Source organism: Homarus americanus, unplaced genomic scaffold, assembly GCF_018991925.1.
Source record: "Homarus americanus isolate GMGI-L3 unplaced genomic scaffold, GMGI_Hamer_2.0 scaffold58237, whole genome shotgun sequence".
Lineage (NCBI taxonomy): Eukaryota > Metazoa > Arthropoda > Malacostraca > Decapoda > Nephropidae > Homarus > Homarus americanus.
In genome coordinates, this window is record NW_024751891.1 from 427,501 (window position 1) to 449,475 (window position 21,975).

At 38.4% G+C, this 21,975-nt stretch overlaps 1 long non-coding RNA gene across 1 annotated transcript; it reads left to right on the top strand.

Moving 5' to 3' along the window:
* The first annotated feature begins 11,455 nt into the window (after positions 1–11,455).
* Positions 11,456–21,471, top strand: LOC121854869. The gene is made up of 2 exons (XR_006086655.1): positions 11,456–11,512; positions 14,923–21,471. It is a non-coding gene; the product is annotated as an uncharacterized LOC121854869 (long non-coding RNA).
* The last annotated feature ends 504 nt before the right edge of the window (positions 21,472–21,975 follow it).

The following is a 21,975-nucleotide window of genomic DNA, read 5'->3' on the forward strand; positions in this document are numbered from 1 at the left end:
GGTGACGGCCACTGAAATGGTGACGCCCGCTGTACTGGTGACGGCCACTGTACTGCTGACGGGCAATGTACTGGTGGTGCCCACTGTACTGGTGACGGCCACTGTACTGGTGACACCCACTGTACTAGTGACACCCACTGTACTGGTGACGGCCACTGTACTGCTGACGGGCACTGTACTGGTGACGCCCACTATACTGGTGACGGCCACTGTACTGGTGATGCCCACTGTACTGGTGACGGGCACTGTACTGGTGACAAGTGTGTACTGGTGGTGCCCACTGTACTGGTAGTGGCCATTGTACTGGTGGTGGCCACTGTACTGGTGGTGCCCATTGTACTGGTAGTGGCCACTTTTCTGGTGGTGCCCACTGTACTGGTGGTGGCCACTGTACTGGTGGTGGCCACTGTACTGGTGGTGGCCACTGTAGTGGCGGTGCCCACTGTACTGCTGGCGCCCACTATACTGGTCGTGCCCACTATACTGGTAGTGGCCACTGTTCTGGTGGTGCCCACTGTACTGGTGACGGCCACAGCACTGGTGACGGCCACTGTACGGGTGGTGCCCACTGTACTGGTGGTGTCCACTGTACTGGTGGTGCCCACTATACTGGTGACGGGCACTGTACTGGTGGTGCCCACTGTACTGGTGACGGGCACTGTACTGGTGGTGCCCACTGTACTGGTGGTGCCCACTGTAGGTGGTGCCCACTGTACGGTGGTGCCCACTGTACTGGTGACGGGCACTGTACGGTGGTGCCCACTGAACTGGTGACGGCCACTGTACTGGTGGTGCCCACTGAACTGGTGACGGCCACTGTACTGGTGACACCCACGGAATTGGTGACGGCCTCTGTGCTTGTGACGCCCACTCTACTGGTGACGCCCACTGTACTGGTGACGGCCACTGTACTGGTGAGGCCCACTGTACTGGTGACGGCCACTGTACTCGTGGTACCTATACTGGTGACGCCCACTGTACTGGTGACGCCCACTGTACTAGTGGTGCCCACTGTACTGGTGGTGCCCACTTTACTGGTGGTTGCCATTGTACGCGGTGGTGGCCACTGAACTGGTGACGGCCACTGTACTGGTGGTGCCCATTGTACTGGTGACGGCCACTGCTGCTGACGCCCACTGAACTGGTGACGGCCACTGCACTCGTGGTGCCCACTGTACCAGTGACGCCCACCGTACTGGTGGTGCCCACTGTACTGGTGGTGCCCACTGAACGGGTGGTGCCCACTGAACTGGTGACGGCCACTGTACTGCTGACGCCCACTGTACTGGTGGTGCCCACTGAACGGGTGGTGCCCACTGAACTGGTGACGGCCACTGTACTGCTGACGCCCACTGTACTGGTGGTGCCCACTGAACTGGTGACGTCCACTGTACTGGTGGTGGCCACTGTACTGCTGACGCCCACTGTATTGGTGGTGCCCACTGTACGGGTGGTGGCCACTGTACTGGTGGTGGCCACTGTACTGGTGGTGCCCACTGTACTGGTGGTGCCCACTGCGCCCCACTGTACTGGTGGTGCCCACGGGTGGTGGCCACTGTACTGGTGGTGCCCACTGTACTGGTGGTGCCCACTGTACTGGTGGTGGCCACTGTACTGGTGGTGCCCATTGTACTGGTGGTGCCCACTGTACTGGTGGCGCCCACTGTACTGGTGGCGCCCACTGTACTGGTGGTGCCCACTGTACTGGTGGTGCCCACTGTACTGGTGGTGGCCACTGTACTGGTGGTGCCCACTGTACTGGTGGTGCCCACTGTACTGGTGGTGCCCACTGTACTGGTGGCGCCCACTATAGAAAGATAAATTATACATACGATAATTACTACAATGAATAAAAATATGTCTGAATTATATACAGAATTGTAAAACAGTTAAGATAAATCACAGTATAGTATAGGATTTGGTTAACTATTAAACCATAACTAACAACAGTATTGAGGCGCCGCTTTACTGCTCTTGGTGAGTCAGGAGAGGGAAAATGACTCGTGCTGACAGGTCTGGTGCTCAGTATTCACTTGGGTACGAAAAATGTAAATTGAATTTCGATTAATGAATACATACACTGGGGATCTTTATTTTACATTACAAGTCGCGGAATTGAAGGGAATATTTCGTGCATTTTGAAATCAAAGGATTGTCATCACAAAAGTGGCATACAGTGCAGTACAGTACAATGAAAACCGTATTGTGCATCATTGTATATTTTTACTGATAGTGATATTATTAGTGAAAAATGTGAACTAAAACAACTGATGCTATTTTTGGATTAGACATCCGAGGATTAATATTTTGTTAAGAATTGAAGAAACTTATGGAAGATGACGTTGGAGTCTATCAGGATATTATGCGTAAGAAATATTGACTGTGAAGATATTTTATCCAAGTTAACTTTCATCATAACAAAAATATTGAAAATATTCATGTTTGATTAATTTCACGTTAGATTATAGAAGTGCATCGTTACTACGAATTTGTTATAAGGAAGTTGGTGAATCTTTAGCACTGTTGGGGGAGAATTACTTGGAAATGATAAGGTAACAACTAACTGGTAATGTTGTTGAAACATGCTCTAAAAACTTTTTCCCGCTCCTCCTCCTGTTGTCAAGTTTGTTTTCTTCTCTGATTTTTTGTTAAACGAACAGGTGGCATTTGTGATTGTAATAACTATGGCTATCTTTTATATATATATATATATATATATATATATATATATATATATATATATATATATATATATATATATATATATATATATATATATATATATATATATATATATATATATATATATATATATATATATATATATATATATATATATATATATATATATATATCGGGCAAATTTTATCTATAAATTGGTTGTTAGTGGTGTAGGGTAAATAGTAAATCAAGTGCTGAGTTACCGCCAGCCCTGAAACTGACAACTACGCAATATATATATACGGAAAATATAAACATTGGTTATCCCTATGATATACTTTTTCGAATAATTTTCATTGATTTCCTGAAAAATTATTTTTTCTGCGTAATTTCATACCAAAGCAAAATATTTGTTTTTTCGTTCAAGTGTGCGTCATAAATTACGATTAACTCTTGTACCGAAATCAATTAGTTTCTCTCTGTTTGCCTGTGTGTCAGTAGACGCGACTACACCAACATGGTCTGCTTCATTTACGAGTCTCATATGAAAACAAAGGATTATTTTAGCTCCGTTGCAAGACATAAGATGAAATTAAAGTGCGGGTGAACGACTCATTCAGACAATAATACCATAAATTATCGTTCAAAAGCCATCAATCAAATGTGACGTCATAAGCTGCGTCAGTGTAGGTAGGTGGATTATCTCGGGGAATCAGGATTACCTTTCTAGAGCTCAACGACGCAGTTAACAAACACGACAACATACAACGACCAAACACCTCAATTAGAAGGAGAGACGGTAGTTAGTTAGATAGTTTGTTTGTTAGTATGAACAGATGTTGATGGCCATAAGTGTGCCAGACTACTGATACTACAGTACTACTACTACTACTACTACAACACTCACTACTGCTAATACTATAGCTACTACAACTATCAATACTACTAATACTACATCTACTACTAAATTTACAGTAACATCTACATTTTCTACAAGTAAAACCGACTAAAACCAATACAACTACAGCAATTTCTACAACAACTACCATAACAACTAAAATTACTACTACAATTACCACTACAACTCAACTGCCACTGACACTATAACTAACATTGCTGAAATAACAACGATTAATATCACAACTCCTCTAACTCCTACAACTTTTTTCACAACACCTACTCTAATAACTACCATCACAACCACCGTTTCAACTGATACAACTTTTATAATTGAAATTAGGAAAAACTACTACTAAAACTACTACTACTACTACTACTACTATTGTAAGAACTGCTTTGACTGCTATAACTTACAACTACTACCATTACAACTACTAATAAAGTTTATAGATCTACAACTACAATTGCTAAAAGAGATGAGTCTCGAGTGTATGTATTTTCATGTAGATTTTATTTTGCTGATCTTAATAACGAGGGGAAAACTACGTGTGTGTGTGTGTGTGTGTGTGTGTGTGTGTATAATAAGTGTTGTGTTGGCGTAGGTGAGGCATTATTCACACACACACACAGACACAGACACAGACACACACACAGACACACACACACACACACACACACACACACACACACACACACACACACACAGTTAAAGGTACTAACTCACACTTACTAGCAATAAAATATATTCTGAGGAAAAAAAAATAGCAGCTAGTGTACTCCTAGTTCTTGAACACGAAGATGACAAATCCCACTTCACAGTCAACCAGCCAGTCAGTCAGTCTGGACATTCTACTGAACAGTTTATTTGACGGTCACAACACTCACAGAACACCAGTCAGGTCAGTTAGATCTGCTAATTTCGAATACTCCATAAAGCAGTCAGTTCTTAATATGGACGCTATTAGTCTGTAGCTACAACATAAAAGTCAGTTTCTCAGTCTAAATACATTAATTATCCCTACAGTTAATTTACCAGTATTAACACTCCATTGAATAGCCAGTCTCTCCAACACACTACTTCACAAAACAGTCAGTCAACCAGTCTGAGTACTCCATCAGTGTATCAGTCTAGACACTCCATTTCACAGTCAATCTAGCAGTAGGTATACTCCATTGAACAGTTAGTCTGAACACTCCACACCATTGAGCAGTCAGTATAAACACTCCACTGAAAAATCACTCTAAACACCTCATTGAACAGTCTATTGTACCAGTCTGAACACTCCACAGTCTATCAGTCTAAGTCTTCGTGTACAAGGAGAAACTTTACTACTGTACATCCCGAAAAATGTAGCACTTGTAGTACTTTATTACTGAAAGTCTTAAGTGGACCTATGAACTGAGAGAAGTTTTACAGGTAATACTGTGTTACTTGGCGAAATTTTTAAGAAGTAATTCTTTACTTGTAAACTTTAGTAACAGTGCTGTGTTTCTTTAAGATAGTTTTACTTTGTTACTTTGAGTATAATATTTCCTGTTGCAATTTGTTGTTTGATGGAATAACAGTTCTGTGTTCGTTTGACAATGTAATTATTTGTCGTACTTTGTTTCTTGACAAAAGTTATAAGTAGTACTATGTTACTTTGGCAATATCATTACTAGTACTATTTTGTTACTTGACAGTACCGTAACCTATAGTACTGTCACTCTGACATTACGAGTAAAACTATATTACACTGACGAAAGTTTTCCTAGTAATAGCTTTGTTACTTTGACGTTACTGGTATAACAATTATATTACTTTGAGGAAGATTTTCACTAGTAGTACTAATGTTATTTTCACGATGCCGTTACTAGTCTTGATAATATTTGTGTACATTACTGCAGTTTGCGATTACCACCCAAAGTGTTTCACAGATAATGTAAGTACTGTGTACTATTTGTACTGTATTTGTCATAGCGCTCTAACAATAAAACTTACACTCTATAATAATATAATGTTACTTATCCTGTGTTGGGGATATATATATATTTATATATATATATATATATATATATATATATATATATATATATATATATATATATATATATATATATATATATATATATATATATATATATATATATATATATATATATATATACATATACACACACACACACACACATATATATATATATATATATATATATATATATATATATATATATATATATATATATATATATTATTCTTTTGTATGAATAAAGTTTAAATTTAGTAATTAATGTTTAATGTCAACAACAATTAATAATAATTTGAATGATAATTCTAATTGAAAATATATAAATACATTGAATGAATTAATATATAATAATTATGTAAGTATAAATAACATAAATATACTGTAATTAATAAATAAGGGAGAGGTCCTGTGACTCTTGTACCGTAAACAGTAAACCAAATCCATCAGTAAGAGAGTTGTGTAGTGGGAGGACTGACCCGCTCCACCTCTACCATTATGTATTGACTCAGAGAAAATATTAATATAAAAATAAAATATTGGAAATGAGTAAAGGAATTTATATGATAAATAAACAAGTATTTATAGTTTAGTATGCATCAACAGACACAATAGAGATATGGAAGTTATTAATATATAGATCTAAAGACTATAATATATAAAACAATAATATATAAAATGAACATATAAATAAATCGAGAAATATTAAAGAAAATAGCTGAATATAAATTATTTGATATAAATATAAAGACAAATCTAAACTAACTAAACATATACAGTATTTAAAAAAACAAAAACAATAATATGTGTATCTCAGGTTAACAGATTTGAATTATACAATTTAACGCAGTACATTATTACTTTGATCTTTGAAATTAGTTACAGGATTATACCTTAGTTTCTAATATATTTTTTAAATTTTAATATTTTACTTGATAATTATGAAACGTTACAGAATTTTGCTTATGTTTCAGACATATATTTTGTAATGTTTTAGCCCTATACATTGATATGTTGAAATAGGAAATGTTATAATGTTAGTTTCAGGTATAGTTTTAACATTACAGCATGTTTCACTAAAATGTTACTTTGAGAAACTACATTATTATTAGTTAGTTTTAGATACTCCTTTAAAACAATAAAGATATATTATCTGTAAATATTAATTTTAGATTTTAATGTTTCCAAGGGTTATACAATGTTAATTTAAGATAACGAACACACTACTGTATTATGTATTGGTTTCGTATATATTTTAACATATTTAACACTATGAAAAAATGAAAAGTAACTGGACACATTAGTTTCATATATTTGTGATATATTTTAACATTGTACAGTTGCTCACAGCGTTCCTTTACCCTTTGTGGTGACGTTTGTGCACATGTGGCAGCATCTCATTACTAGAGTAAACTTATGACTCCTTAGTAGTCTTGTAACACTGTAGCTGATTGGTGGAAAAGATTTCTAGACGTAATATCGCTTGGCAATAATGATGAATAGATATAGTAATATAATATAAACTTAATATGAGTGATAAGGCTTTAAAAATCATACACCAGGAACCTTCTTCACACAGGAACATTGTCGACGCTACACATGTCCTTGGTAAATCACACAAAGGTTAGAAATGTTGAAACAAACACTAAGGAATCATGATATGTGGAGGTTAAGTCAGGCATTGTTTGGCATCTTATTTTTTTAATTTTCATGGTAGTCTTTCTATTACTAATTTATCTTCGACACGTAGGAGGATAATCCCAGAGATCGAGATTTTGGGCCGAAACATCCGGTAACGGCAAGCATAATGGTTCCGTTGTTACCAGACTACGACGGATTCATTCATAAGTTTACTCCAGTAATAAGTCTCTGCCAAATGTACTCAAACGTCACCACAGGGGGTACAGGAACTCTGACACAACTGTACTGTACATTGTAAATATAAAAATATTGGCCACAAAAATGTTTTAGTGAAATATAATTAAGCAGACAATATGAACAAGCTCATTCATCCGTAACTAAAACAAAAGATAACAAAATTATAAGGTGGATAATTAATAACTGAACTGAAAATAATAATAAAAAACTACAATTTTACCAATACCAGTTTGAATGCTTCTATAATTCTATAAATAAAAAAAATAACTGAATAATAATATGATTTTTGTTCATAGGATGTTCATCGAGTAATTATAAACAAGTATTATATATGTTATGCCTGTGTGTATATACGTATGTGTTTTTTCGGTAAAAGTCATATTTATAATAACAATTTGTTCACTTAATATTATGATTGAAATATATGAAGAATTTTTTCTTTTTATTTTTATCTTATATTGCGAGTAAGAAAACATTTCCTTGGAGCTGTTTTCTATCGGGGAGTTGATGTGGTTCCTGCCGTGTTATATTTGGCTCCTTGTTAATCAGTGTGTTAAGGGGTACAGGTCACCTTTATTGAGATTCGAAGCTAATTGAAAATTCTGCAAAAACAACAAGCTTAACCCCTACACGTGGTTTCTAGAGACGAAAATACCTCTCGGAGTCAGAAATATTAATAGTTTAGGTACCATAACGCAAACAAAGTAACATTATGAGAAGTAAATGCCAAATTTATAAGTTGTGACCTTAAGAAATGAATAAACAGAATATTTGTGAATTATTTTTTGTTGGTTGAAGATCAGAGATACCAAGATAAATAAGAAAAATATTATTCAGGAAACTTATAAAAAAATAAACAGTAATACATTCAGATCCAAAAGTTTTATTTAGAACTAATGTTTATAAAAAGAGGAATTGGGTACAGAGTTAATAGCAGGGTGCGGTGGCTGAGTGTCTACAGCTCTTGCCTATGTTCTCTGGCTCACTGGTTGGCTCTTGGAACACCCCCAGTCAACCGAGATGTCATTGGATACCTACCTGACTTTACGGTGGTCGAGTGTAGTCCCCCATCTCACTGTCTCATTGTGTCTCGAAGTCTTACCAGGTATTGAGAGACCCCAGACCCTATGCCATAGTCCCCACACTCATCAGAGTCATCACCCTCATCTAACCTTACTGTCTGGACTGGGGGCTTATATGGAATGGGTTAATTATCGATGGGGAGACTATTAAGACTAGGACCCATTTAACCAATGGGTCTTTGCTAGTACCGGGTTCGAATCCAGATGCAGGGAGTTTGGAGTAGCAGTAAAATACACAAATTGGTACGTAACTGTGAGTAGACCTTTAACTGACGTAGTTATTAAGGTACAGTAGTGACTTGGATCACTCTGTCAGCATGTGGTTCACCAAGTCACCAGAAACTATTACAAATTGGATGACTGTTTAGATGATTTTCTTCTATGTGTTTTTAAAGTTGGTTAATAGTATAAAAAAACTTTTTTATTGTTACTTTGGTGAAAACTATCACTATTTAGCTTATGTCTGAAGTAAATGTTATCACAATTTTTCAATTTATATCCCTATTTAAGACTGCCAAAATTTTTAGAAATTATAGCTAGATTAAAAGTTATCACTACCTTTTAAACTAAATGTAATGTAAAATTAGAAAAAAATACTAAAGCTTTTAGGTGTCTACTAAAATTAAAATTATCATAACTTTTAAATTTATTCGAAATTAAGAAGAATATTTAAGTGTTTTTTTCTTTAAGTTTTAATTCCTTTTAATAACCACAAACGTGTCAATTAAAATCTATTATACCTTTTAAAACGATTTATACCCAAATTACTTTAAGTTTGAATGAATGTTTCCCCGGTTACTTTCCTTAAGTTTGGAGTCTCTTTACACTCCTAAAAAGTCTTTATTAGCAAACTACCACAACTTTTGAAAATATCGATAAATATCTTTGAGTATTTATTTATCTATTAATTTATTTTTATTTTTTGTACCGGCAGTGGAAAAACTCGTCTGGTTCCGTATGTATCTATGTAACTCCATCTACTTAAAAGTCATATACTAAAAACCTCCACCAATGTTGGTCTACTTCTCGAGAAAAACAAATTACCCTTAAATCACAAATATCAGCTTTTACTTTTTCTTACCTGAAATTACTTAAAACTCTTAGTATCACTTTAAGGTTCTCTCTACTGAAAATAATTATCCTAATATTCTAATCGTAACTTTAAATAATTTCTATGCATTTTTTTAAATTCTCTCTACTGAAAATGTTAAGAAAAACTATGAAAATTTCTGCACTGAAAATATATAACTTTAAAATTCTACTTTAAGATAAAAAAAAATATATACCCTAAAATTCTTACCACAATTTTTATTATATACATCCTTTAACAAATCTAAATTCTACCCACTTTAAATCTACCTTCCCTTAAAAGTGAACCTCTACACTACCTCTTTTACAACCACTTGCTGACAATACTAAAGTTATCAGTGTTCTTAAGTAAATAAGTAATACCTACTTATATACCCTTATATTATCAAGGTAATATTTTCGAGAGGATTTATTGCTCCTGTTTCCCTCTTGTAATTTTCATTGTAAATATATAATAATTTTTTTTTATTCACTCAAAACTCGACAGAAAATACTGTATTACTTTATATGTGTTTTTCTTGTTATTTTCTATATTTGTGTTTATATGTTATTATTTTTGAGTTACTCCTAATTATATATATGTATATTTTTTAAATAGTTTCCAGTCATTTCTCATTATTCGATCAGTTAATTTCACTTTGGATATTACAGTTGTAATAAATTTGTTTATGGAGATCTGAATTTTCCTGTTTAATTCATATAAAACAATTAAAAAAATAGTCTTATTTTTTATTCTCGTTTATCATTTCCTTACTTTTTGTTTATGTCATTTGGTTGTTTACATTAAACCCTCATTTAAAAATAATAAGTCTGTAACTCCTTGAATAATCCTCTTTCTAATATATGTGTTCTAATACTATATGTCATGTGTCAAAGGGTTATTTTCTCAATATAATGTTATGTTGAATTATAAACAATGTAAACTTAATTTTGTTTACTTTCAATATTTGATGGCGTTACAGAGGTTCAAAGTTACAATACTGTTTTGAAACCCGTGCGTGTGTGCTATGTTTACATAGAAGAACGTTGATAGTGTGCCAATGGGTTTAGTTCAGTGTGGTGCCACTTGAATCCTCCGATATGACTCCTTGAAGTATGTCACGGCTAAACCTGTCAGATGATCAGGCAGGACTGTGAATTCTGACTCTTGGGTTTTTAGCACGAGCTGACGGAGACAAAACAAAAATATCTGACAGTCACTTTAGCATCCTTCTGACTTATTACGAGAAAACGTGACACCACCAGAAATTTATTGACACCACCAGAAATTCACTGATACCGCCAGAAATTTACGGGACACCACCAGAGATTCACTGACACCACCAGAAATTCACTGACACCACCAGAAATTCACTGACAATTACCAGAAATTTACTGACATTATTAAGAAATTAACACCAGAAATTTACGACCACTAGAGATGCAATGATTACCACCACAGACTCAATTGACTGACGATAAATGACTCACTAATAGTGTTTACTGGGATCACCTGGTTAAAAACTTATCGCCTTCACCCCCAAAGACTCCACTAAATCATCCTAACTCCAACTCTATCCTTACCATTAATTCCACTGAAAGACTCACCTCACTATTCAAAGATTTACCTCTCATCCACCAAAGACTCATTCTCCCCTCTACCCATCACCAGAAGACTCACTGACCTGGCGATCAAAGCAAATCACTTCTGGCAACAAAGAACATTGACTATTTACCAGAAAGACTCACTAATCATCTAGGCTCTAGCAGCAACAATTAACACGGACTTGATTTCCCCTTCAGGACTCCAGGTTGGAGGCGCCCGCGGAGGGAAGGCCGGGAAGGGCTCTGGAAGCGGTACATGGAGGCACATAATAGCCTCTCCAACCAACTACCCCGTGAGACAGACATGGGAAGGTGAGTCACAGGGCTGAGGGGTGAGTCACAGGGCTGAAAGGTGAGTCACAGGGCTGAGGGGTGAGTCACAGGGCTGGAGTGGAATGAGTAGTATGGTTGAGGGAAGAGTCACACGGCTGAGGAATGAGTTATATGGTTGAGGGGTGAATCACGGGGATGATGGGTGAGTCACAGGGCTGAGGGGTGATTCACAGGACTGAAGAATGAATTACAGGGCTGAGGGGTGAGTCACAGGGCTGACAAGGGGTGAGTCAAGGCTGATGGGTGAGTCACAGGGCTGAGGGGTGAGCTACAGGCTGAGGGCAGTCAAAGGGCTGAGAGGTGAGTCAAAGGGCTGAGGGTGTCAAAGGGCTGACGAATGAGTCACAGCGTTGAGGGGTGAGTCACAGGACTGAGGAATGAGTCACAGCGTTGAGGGGTGAGTCACAGGGCTGAGGAATGAGTTGCAGGACTGAGGGATGAATCAAAAGGCTAGGAGGGTGACTCAAAAGACTAAGGGTTGAATTAAGGAAGGAAGGATGACCTTTAGGTGAGTCAAGATGGCATAGGAATACGAATTAACGGCTGGGAGGTGAGTCATTGGTTAGGCGTTGAGTCAAAGGCTGGAAATGACCTGTTGAGTCAAGAGCTGAGAAAACGAGTCGAGTGGTGTTAGAGGAAGTCATGGGCTGAGACACGAGTCATGGGCTGCTGATGAGTCAGAACTGGGGCAGAGCTAGGGGTTGGGATGCGTGAATCAGGAGCTGGGAAGTGAGTCAGAGGCTGAGATGTAAGTCAGGGGCTGGGATGTGAGTCATGGGCTAAGATGTGATAGGATGTGAGTCAGGGGCTGTGAGGTGAATCAGAGGCTGGGAGGTGAATCAGAGGCTGAGATGAGCTGGGGCTGGGATGTGAGTCAGGTGCTAGGAGGTGAATCAGGAGGCTGGGAGGTGAATCAGGGGCTGGAGGAGAATTGAGGCTGGGAGGAGGTGAACCAGAGGCTGGGAGGTGAATCAGAGGTTGAGGAGCGTGGCTCAGGGGGGCTGAGATGTGAGCTGGGGCTGGAGGTGAGCTGGGAGGCTGGGAGGTGAATCAGGAGGCTGGGAGGATGAGTCAGAGGCTGGGAGGTGAGTCAGGAGGCTGAGATGTGAGTCAGAGGCTGAGAAGTGACCAGAGGCTGAGGTGAATCAGAGGCTGGGAGATGAGCCAGAGGCTGGGAGGTGGAGCTGAGGCTGAGATGAGCTCAGGGGCTGGGAGGTGAATCAGAGGCTGGGAGGTGAATCAGAGGCTGAGAAGTGAGTCAGAGGCTGGGGAGGGGGGTGAATCAGGTGCTAGGAGGTGATCAGGGGCCGGGAGGAATCAGAGGCTGGAAGGTGAATCAGAGGCTGGAAGGTGAGCCAGAGGCTGAGATGTGAGTCAGAGGCTGAGATGAGTCAGCTGGGAGGAATCAGGAGGCCGGGAGGTGAGTCAGAGGCTGAGATGTGAGTCAGGGGCTGGGAGGTGAATCAGAGGCGGGAGGTGAATCAGAGGCTGAGAAGTGAGTCAGGAGGCTGGGAGGTGAGCTGGGAGGCTGGGAGGTGAGTCAGAGGCGGAGAGCGAGTCAGGGGCTGGGAGGTGAATCAGAGGCTGGGAAGTGAGCTAGAGGCTGAGAAGGAATCAGAGGCTGGAAGTGAGTCAGGAGGCTGATGTGAGTCAGGGGCTGGAAGGTGAATCAGAGGCTGGGAGGAGTCAGGAGGGGCTGGAGATGTGAGCTGGGGCTGGGGAGGAGTCAGGAGGCTGGGAGGTGAGCTGGTGAGGCTGAGATGTGAATCAGAGGCTGGGAAGTGAGTCAGAGGCTGAGATGTTAGTCAGGGGCTGGAAGGTGAATCAGGAGGCTGGGAGGTGAGCTCAGAGGCTGAGATGTGGGGTCAGGGGCTGGGAGGTGAGCTGGGAGGCTGGGAGTGTGAGCTGGGGAGGCTGAGACGTGAGTCAGGGGCTGGGAGGTGAGTCAGGAGGCTGAGGTGAGTCAGAGGCTGAGATGTGAGTCAGGTGCTGAGGAATCGAGAGGCTGGGAAGTGAGCTGGGAGGCTGAGATGGTGAGCTGGGGGCTGGAATGTGAATCAGAGGCTGGGAGGTGAGCTGGGAGGCTGGGAGGTGAGTCAGAGGCTGGGAGGTGAGTCAGAGGCTGAGATGTGAATCAGAGGCTGGGAAGTGAGCTGAGGCTGAGGGATGAGCTGAAGGAAGGTGAATCAGAGGCTGGGAGGTGAGCTCAGAGGCTGAGATGTGGAGTCAGGCTGAGGTGAGCTGAGGCTGGGAGGTGAGCTGGGAGGCTGAGATGTGAATCAGAGGCTGAAGTGAGCTCAGAGGCTGAGATGTGAGTCAGGGGCTGAAGCAGAACCAGAGGCTGGGAGGTGGAGTCAGAGACTGAGATGAGCTGGGGGCCAGAGTGTGAGCTTGAGGCTGGGAGGTGAGCTGAGGCTGAGATGTGAATCAGAGGCTGGGAAGTGAGTCAGAGGCTGAGATGTGAGTCAGGGGGCTGGAAGGTGAATCAGAGGCTGGGAGGTGAGCCAGGAGGTGAGATGTGAGCTCAGGGGCTGGGAGGTGAACCACAGGAGGCTGAGGTGAATCCAGAGGCTGAGATGTGAGTCAGGGGCTGGGAGGTGAATCAGAGGCTGGGAGGTGAGTCAGAGGCTGAGAGATGAGTCAGAGGCGGAGATGTGAGTCAGGGGCTGGGAGGTGAGTCAGGGGCTGGTAGGTGAGTCAGGGGCTGGGAGGTGAATCAGAAGCTGAGAGATGAGTCAGGGGCTGGGAGGTGATGTTAAAGAGGATTGGTTTTAAATCATAAATATAATAATATTAAGTTTTCCTGAATACAACTGTTTTATTTAATTTATTTACTACGCATCTTCTCATTCAGGTATAACACAGGTAGTTGAGGTTTATAGTAAGGTGAAAACATTCATTAATTACGGGACTGTTAGAGAGAGAATTTATTTGTGTTTTACTGGAGTTTCATAATTATTGAAGTTGATGGTCTAGTACGGCAGCTGTGAGGAGTTTAGTTAATATTTACTGAGGGAGAATATTCAGTCAAGAGGGTCCAATTAGGATATTGACTGCTCTCTTCCCCCATCTCTTCTTTTTTACCCTCGAATGCTTCTTCTTTCTCTTCTTTTCTTCTAAATCCTCCCCTTATACTTTTCTTCCTCTTTTTTTTATTTCTCCTCCTTCATGTCCTCTTTTTCTTCTTCCTTATATCTTTACTTTCTTTCATCTTTTTCGTTCTTTTCTTCATTCCCTTTTTATCTTGGTGAGGTTCACTGCTCGAATCCAGATCTTTCTTTGAGGCTGGTCTGATTTTTTTTTTTTTGAGGGAACAATAACAATGATAATATATTTTCTTTTTAGGGAGATAGTTTGTTATGTTTACTAACTTATGGTGTCTACCGCAGACATCGTGCTGGCCATGCAGTTGACAGCCATGTGTCTAGGAGCGTTAATGGCACTATGTGTTGTGGCTTGTTGCGCCTACAAGATCTGTGGTCCGGCTGAAGAGCTGGAGTGGGGGTCACAGTATTCCGTGCTCAAGAAGCCTCCGCGCCAGCCTCCAGAGCTTCTGCGGGAGCTCTGAGCCAGGTCCTCGCCCTCTGCCTCATCCCAGGCGGCCTCCACCACCACCTGGGTCTTCAAGGACACCGCAGACTACCCAGGGAGGCCGTAAGTGTCCTAATTTATTTGGCAGAGGGCGAGTGACAAGAAATAACAACAGTACACAATCTTCAAAAGTTTGACAGATAGATGTCTGATTATTGAAGGATACGTGGTCCTAAATCTTCAAGGATACTGAAAACTTCCCAGAGCCACTAGTGTCTACATGTTCCTCAACAGACTGAAAGCTGAAAATAACTCGAGCACATCATCAAAAGCTGATCATAAACAGTAAGGTATATGACTGCTGGACAGCTACCTGGAGTCATTAAGGACATTTCAGACTCCTGTGAAGGGTCATAGGTGTCCTGATATACCTGGATAAATGGCGAGTGGCATAGAGAATTTCAGCACACCTTCAGAAGCTTATCAGGAAGGTGTTTGATAGATTATTGTTAAAATGTACACAGAGGCGAATGACAAACATTAATCTCATAGGAGACAGACATTGACACTAACCATTCTCTTGCTATTTACTGTAGCGTGAGACGAGTTGGCGTCCTACCAGGTCCTGTCTAACAAAGCCAATAATGTGTTATGTCTCCGGGCAATTTGCCGATAGGCCGACAGACAATAAATCTTGTCATCTTACCTGTAAGAACCTGACAAAGTTTGACGTCATGCCATACAGTATTACCCAAACTATTGATGACGTTTTATCAGTACTTGAAACTAAATAAAATGTCGGTGTTTACAGAGGGCTTCCTAGTTCCCCTTAGTGTCGTGTGTTAGAGGGAAATAAGATACACTGTAGTGTTTGTCTTTAAGAGTATGAAATTCAGATCGACATCAGTGACCTGTAAAGAACGTCCAGAGACCAACAGTAACAGAGACTCCTGAAGATAACAGCAAGACATAGTCTCAATCAGTGCTAAAAAAAATGTCCTATGTTTGTTATGATCAAGTGTTACCAAAATAGACATTAAGTTTACAGAAGAGTTTCTCTCTGACTCAGTTATAACGTGTTATTTTCTGTTTACAGTCAAGTTTGTATTAAAAGCAAAATAGTTTTGTGAAAATTGACTCGATGAAAATTAACACGTTAGAAAAGAAAGAGATTTATGAATGTTGATCGTCAGTCAGCACTGTTAAACAATTTGCTTATGTATAATATCGCGTTGTGTATGACTGTGTGTCCCTGGCGTTGTTCCTGTGTAGGTGGATGTGTGACTGAGGGTCTAATGAGAATTTAACAACCAGGTAAACTAACCATCCATCGACGGCAAGTCCCCCGGCAAAAAAGTGCAAATGCCTTTAATTCTATTATGAAATCCAACTTAAGCTTCAGTTCTACCTATTGTGACTGTTATGCCGTGAGTGTTCCTCTTATAACCCTCTATGAGTGAATTCAGATGCTTTAAGAGTAAAAATAAAGGATATTTTTTTCTAAGTTGCTCTAAATTAGAATTATCCTCCAGGTAATCCATATGAGATGTTGGAGACTTCCGATGAACCAAAACCACTAAGTACCTCGTATGGATCACATCAACCAAAGACAAGACCCGTAACGTAACTTTAGCACATCTAGGGTAAGGCGTCTACGAGGACACTAACGTTTCAGAATTGTTCCCCCCCCAAAAAAAAATAATAGTAATCTGTCCCACTGAAAACGTTTGTCTACTGAAGAGGTGAAATTTTGAACGTAGATATTGTCTGTCCTGTTGAGAGATATGATTTCAGCTGTCTGTGTTCACTTAGATTTTGTGACTTCAGATGTCTACTTAAATATGTGACTTCACCTGTCTGTATTCACTTAGATATATGACTCCCGCTGTCTGTGTTCACTTATATATGTGGCTCAAGATAACTGTATTCACTTAAGGCTTCGGCTGTCTGTTTCTACGTATCAAAGTCATTTATAGACGTATGTGTACAGGAGGAACTAGTATGTTTATACAGGAATTCACCTCTTAGAAACAACCACAGTAATGTTTACAAACAATAGTCATGTGATATTGTTTAAAAGCAGTACAATAAATAAACACTTTCTATGAGGGATGTAATGGTAGAGTCTTCAGGACCGTAGGACTTTTAACTCCTTCAGTGTCATGTAGGACACTTTTACTGGTCGTCATGATGTCCTTTGTGCTATTAAATTTTGAGTCCTATAATGGAATAAATCACATTTGCTAGTAAATCCTGAAGCCAATGTCGATTTGTAGGACCTTGTCTCATGTAGAAGAGAGTCGCAAGTAAGTCCTTCTGTCCAGTGTCATTGTGTAGGACTCGTGTCACCAGTTGTAAAAAAGAGAGGCACTAGCAAGGCCTGTTATCTAATATTACTAGGTAGGATTTTCATCTCCTTCGGTACTATGAAAGACAGTTACTATAGTATATAGTCCTATTGTCCAATATCCTTGTGTAGGACTCTTGTCACTTATGGCGTAGAAAATAATTAATAAGAAGTCCTACTGTCCAATGTCCTTCTGTAGGACTATTTGTCACTTGTAGGATATGAGGCGATTACTGTAAAGTCCTATAGTCCAGTGTCACTATGGCCTTAGACTTCTTCAGTGGAAAATAGCAAAAGTAGGAGTATCTTTCAGTGTCCTTCTCTTAGACTCCGTGGCGGCAGACAACCCTTTAGTGGTCGTCCTGTGGTCTAGTCTTGTCTGTGGAAGAATTTCGAATCCCTCAGTGGTACGTGGGATATTTTCCGGTAGTATTGTGATCCGATGTAAGTTATAAACGTGTAGGATAATGTAAGTGTGTGTATTTGAGTGTGTGTGTGTGTGTGTGTGTGTGTGTGTGTGTGTGTGTGTGTGTGTGTTGTACTTGTGTGTAGACTGTGTCACATGCTGTAGGCGGCCGTTCCATGATAATATTAATGTCATTCAGTAAGTAAACATGTTCCTGTCGATCAGTCAAGTCAAATCAGTGAGTGTGCTAATGTTGCCTGGATCACTGTGCTGCTGTAGTATTTCTTGATCAGTGTTAGCAAGAATATAGATCAGTGTTTATTGATATGTGTTGACTGGAATGTTGATCAGTGTGTTGGTGAGTCTTAGCAAGAATTTTGAGCAATGTTTTGTTGATGAGTGTCGACCAGAATGTTGATCAGTGCATGGTGATCAGTGTTACCTCAGACAATAAAATAGTATATTTGTGAAGGAATTTTTCCACAACTAGACTGTTTAAACTTTGACCTAAGATAAACAACACTGTAAACACGAAAGTAGCTAATGACTTGCTACTTTTATGTCATAAGCTTTTGTAAACACAAAGTACTGGGTATATAAATTTCTTCCCTCAAAATATGGAAATAATACTAACTTACGAATAATTTACTGCTTGAAATTTTAGCCTCACAAAAACAATACTGGAACATTGCTTACAAAACTACTGATACATTTACCACAAAGCAATTACTTGAACACAATTCTCACCTGCACCGCTGTGGTAATAAATGCTTTCATTAACTAACCAAAAGCTTTTAACTGGAAACTTAACTACTTGTATATAGCATCAATCGGTGAATAAAGTAGATTGATAATTTTTAAAAGAATCTTTTCTCGATTTATTAAAACTAGAATTTTGTCTTACTGTAGGAGATAGCACTCTAATTATTGCTCTTTGAATTACAAAACAAAACATATAAATAGTACTTAACTATATCTGGACATTCAGTACTAGAGTATAATTTCAGTGAATCATATTTCTAGAATATTTTCCCAACTAGACAACAAACTCTATAGATTCAACAAAATCCCATTTATTTTGATATTAAACTTGTATCGTTTCTTGCATCATGTTTATCAATATTTTTACTTGACATTTCCCGTCACCTGAAAACTATACTATTACTTTGGTCAACCTATTTATCGCTATAATTCACTAGTAAGCGAAAAATTTTCTAGTCCCATGTACCTAGCTATTTACTAATACAAATATAACTACGTAAGTGTAAATATGGGGACATTTTTGGCTACTAGAGACCTTAATTAAAATATACATACCAATTTTCCTATTTAGAGGTGTCATGTCTGGAGTTAAAGGTCACCGCGATACTCTTTTGGGGATACCTGTGTGTGTGTGTGTGTGTGAAGTGCGTCTATGATGTATATATGGAACACCAAAAATCCAAGTCTTGCCAATTTTTTAAACTCCTGAACTGACCTCTAAATATATATAGACACATATAGGTGTCTTGGGATGATATATTCAAACACACATGATTTTTTTTATTCACATTCAATGATTTTCACACATACACACACACACACACACACACACACACACACACACACACACACACACACACACACACACACACCATGTCTCGGAAAGAGCATCCTGGCTGGTGTGAATCCCAGATATGAACCCAGAAATGGAGCTCCCTAGGTGTAAGCTATGTGTAAACTTTTCTTACAAGAATCGTAGTTTAGATGAAAATAGAATTAATTGTGACTTCTTTTGTTAATTGAAACTTCAAGATTGAATTATATAGAGATGATTAGTTTGAACCTTAACTGTTTACATACCGCTAGGGAAATAAAGCTTAAGATTCAAATACACGAAAATTATTGTGCTAATCAAAGGTTCAAAAGGTTCACCGTATGTTCGAGTTGCTATTAATGAAACGCTTCAGAGTTCTTTCTTCTTATTATTTGTACTGGAATGAATCAACAGGTGATGCTTAGAATCCAAATCTGTTTATTGTCAAATGCTTCCTAATGATAAAAGTCAGGTTTCAGTGTATTTCCCAGTATTATTATTTTTTATATATCCAGTGGCATTTTAAGGAATTTTTGTGAATGAGGCATTTGTATGTACCACCAACTGTCCCCTGTGAAGCTTAGGCTTATGTGTCACCAATTGATACTTTTGTTCGAATCCCTTTTATGTAATCTGATTTTATAATATCACCAATCATTATGTATGAATATTTATGTATTTCCAAAACACTCATCAAGTTATATGTATGAGTATTATTTTTTGTTTAGGATTTTCTTATGAATATTTGAAACGCTAAATGAGACAATTCTTATGTATAACCAAACGCTTTTTTTGTAGTTTTTATGCGTATTATAGAGTAACATATAGTTTATGTATCATTGAGTAATATTTATGTATTTCTGTGCATCAATAAATATTTGTTATATTGTTTATGAGTCATCAGAGACCTTCAACAAGCTAATATATACAATTTATTTAATGATTTTTGTCTATATCTGATTATCATAAAAAACTATAATACAAATTATTATGTATCACTGAATATTTTTCTGTATTTCAATGTATCATCTGAATATTTATAATTTCGGATCTTATGTATTTACAAGAAAAATTATGTATTTTTGTGATTTACGAAACTATTTATGAATTCAACTGTAATGTATCACTAAACAAGTCAAGATGTAATTTATGTGTCTCCTAACAACTTATAAATTCAGTTCCTACATATCACTAAATGTTAATTATGTGATTTTATGTATATTCAAACGCTTGTTATGTCTCAGGTCTACATATATTTAAGTGATATTTTTTTCAAGTGAATCGTAATGACATTAAATCATTTGTATTACGAAGTGAATCTTAAAAGGCCAATTTTCCTATGCATTTTGTAACGAATCATGTCTGGATTACTATATTTTCCAGACAACTGCAAGGAAAGCAATCTTTTTATGTCACACAAGAACACTCGTAAGAATACAGTTTTGCATGTATTTTTGTACCGTTTAAGGAGATATTAAATTCTGCATGGGATTATTTTGATTTCCAGGCGACTTTAATGAAAACCAATTTTCATATATCAAAGTATACATATATATGGATATATTTTATATGTATAATCAAACGTTTCTGATGATGTGAATTTTTTTAATGTAACTTCAAAATATTATTATTGCATATCCTTTTGGAGATTATTTTTTGGCTTTAATTTATTTTGAGCCATTAAGATCAATGTTTTTTGTCTCACGTACCGATTCTTACAAGGACAGTGTTTATGTATCATGAAGTAAGAGTTATTTAGTATTTTTTTATCAATGTGTGTTCATTTATGTAGGTATTATTTATAATGCACAAGCAAAACTAGAACAATGAAGCCAAACTTTATGTATCAAGCGAGTCTATTGACAGCATTTTCCCTGTATTATAAAACCCAAGATTATGAACCTTCAGTATCCATTTATGTATCTTTTGAAATCCTCTTGTAAGGAATTTTCGATTGACTTTCTAATGTAAATTAACTTCATGTATCACCAAACACGTCTTAGGAGGAGATATTTTATGTATTTCTGAAAGACTCTCCTGTAATTTGTCTCCATGCGTTAGTAAACAAGTGCAACCAAGCTAATATTTATATGTTTCCGAATGATTTTTCTCTGTATTAATTCTTTTTTTGTCTCACCAAACAGCAATTTCGATTTCAAGGTAGTACGTGGGTGTGTTCTAGTCAGAGAGAGCCAAAGCCCAGCTGATGGTGCTTGTACATAGTTAACTCTTATAATGATAGTAGTTATAGTAATAATGATAATGATAATGATAATAGTAATACTGTATTGGTCATAAGTATCATTGTATAGTCGAGGTCAAAAGTTCGCTCCTGTCCAAAATGAAGCAGCATCGACCCCAAATGAGATGAAACAGTCAGCATAAGTCAGTTCGGAGACTCATTCCGTGATTTAGTTTCACCACGGGGAGCGAACTTTTGTCCCCGACTTTACATAAAAAAATTCAGCAATGATTTTCAAATGGCATTATACAAGAAAATTTCATCATTTCAAATTTGCTTGTGATTAATATATACATAACGCAATATATAATAAAGTACTATAGCTCTGATCAATGCATGT